This window comes from Cyprinodon tularosa, unplaced genomic scaffold (genome assembly GCF_016077235.1).
Source record: "Cyprinodon tularosa strain WSP-4 unplaced genomic scaffold, ASM1607723v1 ctg43, whole genome shotgun sequence".
Classification (NCBI taxonomy): domain Eukaryota; kingdom Metazoa; phylum Chordata; class Actinopteri; order Cyprinodontiformes; family Cyprinodontidae; genus Cyprinodon; species Cyprinodon tularosa.
Window position 1 is genome coordinate 1815877 of NW_024039152.1, and position 8698 is coordinate 1824574.

Genomic DNA, 8698 nt, shown 5'->3' on the forward strand with positions numbered 1-8698 from the left:
CATAAGCCTTTATCGGTATAGAAATGTAGAGTTAGTGAATCGTGGTTAAGTACCTACAGTAGATATGGATATCTTGTTGGTCTATGCTACCCACCTGACCCTTTCCTCTAGCGTGTATATTAACCCATCCCTTATCTCCACTGACCCTCTCTGTAGAGTTAACAAAAGCACATAGCAGATACTTGTCTGACCAGTACTGTACCTCTACAAACACGATTGTTTTCTTTCATTCATCAGGGTAAATTAAAGATATAACTTTGCAAACACTGCGACAGATTTGAAGAATTATCTCAATAAAAAAAGCCTCTAAAATATTGAAGGGAAGCAGTTTTAGTTTGAAGGAAACTGCTTAATTAAACATTTCAGCACATAGTAAAAAAAAAAAACAGAATTGGGAAATATTAACAGTTTGGCTCATAAAAATGATGTTTCATTTTTACGTTAACGACTGCCAGAAAAACCATTTTACATATATACCTATGAGCTTTATTGATCGCATACAAATGGTAGAACAGAACTCACTTAGATCTGCTTGATATAAAAGAGAAATTCTTGACCACAATGAGCAAAGAAACAGCTAAGATCTGCTAATTAATAACTGCTTAATTAACTGACCATCAGTGTGACCATATGCATTGTCAGGGAGAAAGTGTCTTCAGAAGATCTATTGTTGCCACCACTTAATCTCCGACCGGTTGTAAGATATTTTTACACAATCCACAGGGAAAAATCTTTTAAAAGTAGTAGAAATTAAAATGAAAGCTGATTATTTATCCAGATGTGTAGAGCGAAGATTCACCTTAAAACCAGACTGTGCAGAGCTGAAACCAAGAGGAGCGTCCCAGTCTTTGTTGGCATTGCATAGAATTTGATATGTTTAAATTCTAGGTAATAGCAGGCAAAAAAGACAGCTAGATTGGAAAGGATTAAAAGGGCGGAACAGATTACAAATTTCCACCTTAATTAACTATATCAGCCCCTCTCAGATCACCCTCTACTTCTATAACCTAAGAATACTCTTATTTGAAGTCAATCCATTAAGATTATGCGTCAGCTCCGCCTCAGGACAATCCTGTAAACTATAAGAGCAGATATGGCATTATAGGATGAGTGTGACATCATGACGTTTAAATCAAAGATGGCAGTGAAGTCGGTAGCAAGAGCAAACTAACTGCCAATATCTTTGAAAAGAAATACTGCTAAAAACAAAATGATGCAGCAAATACCATGATGAGGTTGCTCTGCAAAACCCTCTCTTTGCATTTAAAGCAGTAAATGGATTTGAAAAACCTGGAGAAAAAACGTCCATTCATGCACAGCCCGTCGATGCTCAGGGAGGGGCTGCTTGTTTTAAACAACTTGGTGTTCTTTGGACATATGACAGCAAAGTACAGCTGTCCTGGGATCTGTTAACCCAGCTTCATGGTTGTGTTTTAAGCTGCCAAAAAAAAGAACCACTCTCAAGCACAGTGAGGAATTGGTGATGTTTGGGGCTTCTTTTGGAACCACAGAAGCGGGGAAACCTTCAGTCTTTGAGTCAGGGGTGTCAAACTGGTTCCAGAAAGGGCCATGTGGCTACAGGTTTTCCTTCCAACCAAGCAATAGTACACCAGACTTCATTCATCTCATCAAGGGAGTCCAATCTGAACATGATGACTTGATTAGATGAATGAAGTCTGGTGCTATTGTTTGGTTGGAAAGAAAACCTGCAGCCACACGGCTCTTTCTGGAACCAGTTTGACACCAGTGGTCTAGAGTCTCTGTCTAATGTCAGACCTCCTGAGAGTTGAAGTTTCTGCAAAATGGTTGGAAAGAATAAATCCAGGGGTACCGATGAGAAAACCTACACACCTCCATTAGCTGAATTGCTAATAGGCCATAGGCTGAAGCCTGTATCGTTCAGGTTCGCTCCACCTATTTAGGGACTACTAAATGACAACTACAATAAAATCCTAAGTGCATTTTGAGCCCATAACCAAAAGTTCTCCAATCGCTTTGCGCCAGTATTTTTACAGTAATTACTTAAAAGTGTAACTATATCGGTAGCCTGATCACACCGTTAATCTATGCTCGAATCAATCCGCCTAGCCGTTAGCCAATCAGAGCGCGTCCTTCAGGTACGCTCTTCCACTTCAGAAGCGGAAAGAGGAGTACAACAACAAACATGGCGGCCCCCATGGAGCAGAGCGTTCCCGTTGGATCAGACAGAAAACGCAAGAAAAATGTGGATTATATATGCATCACACACATATCATCGATGGACAAAGAACGGACACAGTTGTTCGTTGGAAGAAGCTGGTTGTATGTGCCCGTAAGTGGCTAGAAATTGACGGAATCGACCGCGCGTTGGCAGAGGCTGTATGTGTACACGATGAGTCCGCCAGAAATAACAATGACGATTCCACGTCAACCCTGGCTTGTTCAGAAGACTCTTTCTGGCTTCTTGGGGGGGAAAAAACTTGGTTTTCATCCAACTTGTTATAGGCGTTTCATCGATAAGAAACGAATTGCCAGTGCTGAAAAACTAGCAGAAAAACGGGGAGCATGTGATGGTGACAACAATGGTTCTGATTCTGATCACGAGTCTTCCACAACCACGTCCACGACAAGCCGGCCATACTCTGCATAACGGTTGAGATCCACGACTAAATCATTGAGGTCTGGCAATGTACTACCTGCTGTCTGTATAATTTGCAAGAGGGCTGACCGCTTTGTGAAGGAAGGACACAAGACAAAGAAAGATAAAATGGTCCAAGCAGAAACTATAAATGCTGGTGAGTAGATCATTTGCAGATTGCATCTTTGTTTGTGGCTTATAACCAAAAGCAAAAGTTATACATATGTTGATTTAAAAAAATGCATGTGTAATTGGTGCCAGCCCAAGCCTGCTCTTTTCATTGTGAAGTAAGCGTATGAAGGCTATGTGTAGGGCCTCAAAAATAATAAAAGGCATTATTATGAACGTGAAGTGATGATAGGCAATTAATTCATTTGTCAAATAATGGTTAGATTTTAAATTTGTCACCCAACTACCAGTTCAGTCTCGTAAAACAGAGAAAAAGTATTTGATATTATTTGTTGGCAGCTGGTTTATGATTGAACTTTTTTAACTCTCTCTTTGCTAGGGAGTTTGGTTAAAGCAACTGAACTGCAAACGGATGAATCCATCCTCAAGGTTGTAAGTGGAAAAGATGCTGCAAAGAATATACAAGATTTCTGGGGGCTACAACAAGTGATGAAAGGTAAATTTCAGATAATTCAAGTAGAATATTTGTGAAATACAAATACTTGAGAGTGAACCATATATTGATGGTAGGGTTACATTCTGGGGTTAAACATTTTTGAAAGTTGATTATTCTTACAAATGAAGCCCAGTTTATAGAGAAATTATATTGTAGTAAAAAATGTAGAATACACATTTGGATGCAGTTTTAAATAAAACATTTTAACCATAAATTTGTATGAAATGAGATATTCTATCATTGTTAATTTTAAGATTGAGTAAGCATTTTAACTCATCTGTATTTTGAATTGTTTCACACAGGATGCCAGAAGCCTGGGAGTATGCCACTGTGTACACAGAATGAATTTTGTGAATTTGGGCACAGTTGATTAAAAAACAAGAAATCTTCAGGATGAAAAAGCTCTCCTCCCTGTTCCAGAAAATGATACGAGAACACCATGGTCAAGGAAGTGACAGGTAATTATGATTCATTAATAGATTTTGATATTATTCACATCAGGGCTGCACAATGGTGCAGCAAGAAGGTCCTGTGTTCAAATCCAACCCTGGGTCTTTCTGCATGGAGTTTGCATGTTCTCCCTGAGCATGTGGGGGTTCTCTCCGGGTACTCCAGCTTCCTCCCACAGTCCAAAAACATGACTGTTAGGCTAATTGGCTTCTCTAAATTGTCCTTAGGTGTGAATGGTTGTTTGTCCTGTATGCCTCTGTGCTGCACTGCGACAGACTGGCGACCTGTCAGGGTGTACCCCTAGCCTGGGTGCCATTCCGAACTTAGTCCCGCCCACAAAGTTTGAGTTCGGGGAAGTTCGGTCTGGCTCTGCTCCATAGTAGCGCGAGTATTAAAGCCCACTGTCAGGCGATCCAATCAAATTGTCAGGGCGGGCTTTATACGATGATGGACAGATGATCAAGAGTAACGTTATCAACCACGTGACCAAAGCGCGCTTGGGTGACAACAATAATGGCTGCCGCTGGAGAGTTTGGGTGAGTAGATTCTGCTATTAGGTCTGTTCTAGAAGATATCGACAGCAAATTCATTTTAAAAGAGGAACAGAGAAACACGATCAAGGCTCATCTTCTTATTCTAGGAGTGAAACTGCACGCTTTGATTTTTGTGGACAACAACTATGCATCGCTTAACATACGTCACGCACTCCGTTGCTCTTATTGGTTGTAGATCTATCAGATTGAGTGCAGAGGCATTTTTTTTCCTGGTTCGTTCGAAACACGCCCCATAATCACAGCTCTATGGAGCAGCATCAGACTCATTCTGACTAGAATTGAGTAGGACTACGTCAGGCTAGTGTACCCCGCCTCTCGCCCAGTGAACGCTGGAGATAGGCACCAGAAACCCCCGCGACCCCATGAAGGATAAAGTGGGATGGATGGATTATTCACATCAGCATATATTTATTATTCCTTTTTCACAGATCAGATCTTCTGAAGAAAAGACTGAGGCAAGACTTTTCCCAACTAAATTTCTACAAGCCTCCGAGGAAAAACCTGAGTGAAATGGTATTTACACAAGCTACAGGACTTCTCAACAAGGGTTCATCAACTGAAACTGAGTCATCAGGATCGCAAGAGACTTTGTCGAGTGGTGGAGAGACAGTTCAGGAAAGTGGTACATATGCAGCACAATGAGGCTGTACCAGAACCATTTATAGTGCAGGTATAACTCTTAAACAAGCAGTTAAGAGTGCCCCTAACATCAGTGCCAATTGGCCTCCTACATCTGAGGATCTAAATATTTCCTCAGCTAGAAAGATTGTGCCAATTGAACTGTATAATTCACTTGCTTGGTGCATAGGTGTAAGTGATGAGTTGACATTATCTAACAAGGTTAATGTTAATTTTAATAAAAGTCATTGTTTAAAAACAGAAATGTCTTTGTGCCTAGTTTTCATTGTTCAAATTTTAGCTGTGTTTCAGTGATTTCCTAAAATTTTGCGTCCAATATTGTAACTGGTCTGCTAGGTGATAAAATTCACACCACTTTTCATAATAATTAGTTAACCAGACACAAAAGGATATCTTGCTATTAGAGTTTTTCAATTGAAAATTCAAAGAATTGCAGTTTTCATGTGCAATAAAGATATATTTTCGGAGATTGTGAAATTGTTAAAAAGTTTATTTTTTCATTTAGAATAACTCCTTACTTAAAGCACGCAGGACATTGCCGCTATATAAGCTCTGAGTAAGTATGAATCTCTGTGGGAATCTAAATTCTGAGTCTGATAGCCTTAATAATAAAAAAGTTACAAGGGTTTGAAAATGGTAGAAGACCCAAATTTGTCACTTTTTTGGGTAAACTGCCACCTTTGGCACCCATTTTCTCAAATACTGGCAGGTATCCCATGGAGAACTTTTTTTCCCAGCTCGAGTACATATTTAAGATTGGAAAACTGCTATCGAAAAGTAGTCCCCAGGTTAGTGGAGTGAAATCTTATTTCTAGCCTCATTTTGAGCTTCAGCCTATGGCCTATAAATAAAAACAACCTTCAGACTAAATTTCCTCCACAATGATGCAAAAATTGATTGTCAGCAAAATAACGGTCTGTAAGCTCTGAATTAAAGGATTCATTTAATGCACTGAAAATAATGAAGCATTTTTTTCTCCTAGGATTGTAGTTTAGCTTTAAAAAAAAAACAACCTAAAAAGCTGGGCTACTGTCTGGCAGACTGTCCAGTATTTTCTAACAGCAGCTCTAAATCTTACTGTCGTACCCTGTTCATTCCACATATAAAATATTAAAGGTGCTTTTGTGCTTCAGTCAGTGATTCTGGCTGTTTATGATCTTGTTCTTGAACATCTAACCTGACCCCTCTCTGTACCACCAGCAGCTTTCATCATAATCATTTTACTTCATTTTATTGTCAACAGAGTGGGGCTTACAGCCTTTTGTCTGCTTTGTCTTTTTATGCAAAGCCAAACTATATCTGACGGAAAAACAGAGCTGTGGCCGAAAAACACTCATTTGATTATTTGTGTTTTTATGTTGCAGAACCATTTTAATCCGTCTTCTGAATTGATTTTCTGAATGATGACCACTAAGATCTCTATGCAGAGCTTTTCAGAATGGTGCTAGGTTGAATCAAACTCGGAAATATTTAGCAGGCATGTTGCTGTTATACTATTAGTAATTGCTAAATACCCCCTTGTATCTTAAACATGTACTGCAACCCAGGGTTAACACTTGGACCAAGAATGATTCTTAGATCTCTGATATATGCTCTATGTTATTATTTAGAAAAGTATCAACCCCCTAAACTTATTTGCATTAAAACCACATATTTTATTGGGATTTAATGTAACGGAGCAACTCAAATTGGTGCATAACTATAAACCAGCAAGAAAGATTAGTCAGGCATTATTCTGACGCCAATAAATAAATTCCAATGCTTTCAGAAGTGACCTAGTTTTGGATTAGATTGTAAATTGGTTTAATTTCACTTGAAGATAGTAAGAGATGTGCTTTGAAAGATCTCAATGGTTTCCTGTGGACAATAGAAACCAGACAGCATCTCACAGACCAACCAAGAGTGAAAAAAACAGATTCAAAAGATAAAATTTAAGTCAGATTTGTTTATAAACTAGTGACATTTAACAACATTTCTTATTTATAAATATTAATAATGAAATGCTTTAACTAATACATTTTATATTAGTAGATACATGAAAAAAACTAAAGAGTTACAGCAATTAATACTGTATCGGAGGCTTCAGCTTCATTCCATAGTGCAAAATGTGAATGTTTTAATGTGAACAAAAAAAGTTCTTAATATGTCAGAAAGATGTTATGTGCTATTTCTTCCAGAGCAGGACCCTCATCTTGGCCAAAGGTGAACTGAATTGAATTGGACAAAACCTTTTTCCTTCGCTTTTTAAGAGGCCAAAATTGCTTAAATTAAAAGTAAACTGATGGAATTTGCTGCTTTAATCTGATACCTGTTGCAGCCACTCTGTCGCAGTGACCTACTTGGAGCCCCTTGTGGTTTTGATGGGGTCATTGCCCAGGCCATAGGCCAACATGGTGAGTCCTGCTCCACATTCTCAATGGTGTCATCACAACCTTGCTACAAAGTTTTGTACATTCTCCAAAGCCTTTGCAAACCATCACAGTTTAGTTCACACATTAACAAACCCAATATGCTTTTAATACCTCACAAAGATTATCATTCCATCCTCTGGCTGATTGTCCTTTTGAAATCACACAGCAGGCATCATTCTCTACCTGCAAAGCATTTTATGAAGCTCTGTTTCTCAAACAGCTGAAATACTGACAGTATCTTTAAAGCTGCAGATACTGCTGAGCGCACCTATGGGTCCTCTGGGTATTTCAGGTGACTTGATCTGTGATGTTCTAAAAATAAAATTAGTTCAACACTGGTTATTGAAGAGCCATTTCCAACCCACACTCCTTGCAGCTATTTTAGCCACAGCTGAATTCAAGAGTGTTTGCCATTACTGCACCTTGTAAATCAGGGAGTTTACATCTGCTATGTTGGGGTCCAGCCTTTCAGATGGTTTTCAAGGAGCAGTCTGACAATCATCTAAACTCTTTAGTGGCATCCAACTGTTCCGGCTGCCACCTTTCTGCTATTCAGGACCCATGTGACACTCAATCATTCTGCTGTCTGCCATCTTTATTGTCGTGCTTTTTTGCGTGTGGTGCAAGAGAAACAATCTGCAATGAATAAACCTGGAAGCTAGACTAAATACTGATTGGAAAAGAAGGACCTGCATGAAAATCTTGGATGGGTCCTATTCTTTTCTATTAAAGCTAGACATGTCTGCTTCCACCATGCAATAACTGTAGAACTCTATGTGAACATTTCAATAAAATTCTCCAGGTCTATTTATGGTGCGATTAGGATGTCTGTGAATATAACACTGTAATGGAAGAGTCCTGTATGTATCTCTGTCTTATGACCTTTGACTATGTATGATGTTGAATTTTGATTGCTCATTTTTGTTCTATTAAAATTAATGAAAGGGTCAATTTGAATAAATTCTCTTGAATCCTTCATTAGTGTTTTATTTCCTGCATAAACACTGTCACACATCCATGCTCCCCGTCAGAGGGACTAAAATATTGAAAGGACTAGTCTGTTCAGTTCCACCATGTGTTTAACAGTCCCTAGTCTAGTCTAGAAGCTAGTCTCCTCATCTAATGGGTTTTGGAAATATTTGATTTCAAAAACAGGTTTTAATAAGTGTGGGAAGAGATACTATATTTTTCTATAGTCTAATATTATCCAACTGTCCATCTTTGCATCCTCCCATTGTTTTGTCCACCTTATCATTTATCTGTTGACCCAGATGTCATCAATCCACTTTTTGCACCCACAATCGTCTATCCATTCATCAATCCAGTGCTTAATACTGCATATAACTCATCAATCCAGCTGTCTTCCGTGCAGTCTTCTATCATCCTGTCCACTGTCTGTGTA

The 8698-nt window shown here is 38.8% G+C and overlaps 1 long non-coding RNA gene across 1 annotated transcript; it reads left to right on the forward strand.

Annotated features, from left to right (window-relative positions):
* Positions 1-1944: 1944 nt before the first annotated feature.
* LOC119792736 lies at positions 1945-5319 on the forward strand. Its single transcript, XR_005282025.1, has 4 exons — positions 1945-2774; positions 3126-3242; positions 3545-3700; positions 4675-5319. It is a non-coding gene; the product is annotated as an uncharacterized LOC119792736 (long non-coding RNA).
* The last annotated feature ends 3379 nt before the right edge of the window (positions 5320-8698 follow it).